Source organism: Brassica napus, chromosome C9 (genome assembly GCF_020379485.1).
Source record: "Brassica napus cultivar Da-Ae chromosome C9, Da-Ae, whole genome shotgun sequence".
NCBI lineage: Eukaryota > Viridiplantae > Streptophyta > Magnoliopsida > Brassicales > Brassicaceae > Brassica > Brassica napus.
This window is the reverse complement of record NC_063452.1, coordinates 23,029,510-23,030,618: the sequence shown is the minus strand read 5'-3', so window position 1 is coordinate 23,030,618 and position 1,109 is coordinate 23,029,510. Positions and strand designations below refer to the sequence as shown.

Genomic DNA, 1,109 nt, shown 5'->3' with positions numbered 1-1,109 from the left:
AAGCCATGGTGTGGGCATTGGTTTAAGTAGCCTCTGAACCTCTCATATGCTTCTCCAAAGCCTTCAAGATTCTTCTGTTGAAACCCAGAGATCTCATTCCTAAGCTTGGCAGTCGTTGAAGTAGATAAGAACTTGTTGAGGAAGGCCTTCTTGCATTCATCCCAAGTGGTGATAGAGTCACTTGGGATGTTCTTCTCCCATGTGTGAGCTTTGTCTCCTAAGGAGAATGGAAACAATCTCATCTTGAAAGAATCTTCAGAGATACCATTGGTCTTGGACAAACCACAATACTTGTCAAACATGTCCAAATGATCAAGTGGATCCTCCAAAGCAAGACCATGGTACTTGTTGTTCTCTATCATGTTGATCAAGCTGGATTTGATCTCAAAGTTGTTCTCCACAGCTGGTGCTCTAATGCTCATCCTACTCCCATGGATATGAGGCTGATCATAGGTGCCAATAGCTCTAGCTTGGCACTGATTCCCCTCCATCTCAAGCTCAACTCTGTCCAAATGAGCTTTCCTTTCTTCTTCTCTTCTCTTCTTTGCAATATCCCTTTCAAAAGCTCTAATGTCTTCAACTCCCCAAGTTCATGCACCTGGCATTCAAAAGAGCTAGGAGAGAGAATCGATAACTAGATACAAGAAAATAAGACTTAATCTCAAGCAAGGACCAAATCTCAATCTCAAAATCAACTTAGAACTGGCAACGACGCCAAATTTGATAAGGATTTTATTTAAATCCTAATTCAAATCAATGTAGTATTTTAGATGTCAATCCATTTTTAAGTGTTTCAATGCAAAGAGAATACATGTTCAAACTTAATCTAAGGTCTAAAAAGTATTTATAATGGCTTAAAAACGAGCTGGGTCGACCCAACAACCCAAGATAATTTGGGTAAAATGTTGGCAAAAACAGAAGTGCAGATTTTTCTATGTGTCGGAACTGGTTTTGGACGCGTACTTCAGACCGCTGCAACAAGTACATATCGGCCAGGGGCATGTGCATTTTCCCAGCCGATTGGCTTGGCCGCTGCACGCCCCTAGCGGCTTGTGGACGAGGTCATTAGGCCGCTGCGAAGACGTCAGGCCGCTGGGACAGTTAGGAAC

General features: G+C 42.6%; 1 non-coding gene across 1 annotated transcript; it reads left to right on the top strand.

Moving 5' to 3' along the window:
• LOC125593798 lies at positions 1-107 on the top strand. Its single transcript, XR_007329689.1, has one exon. It is a non-coding gene; the product is annotated as a small nucleolar RNA R71 (small nucleolar RNA).
• The last annotated feature ends 1,002 nt before the right edge of the window (positions 108-1,109 follow it).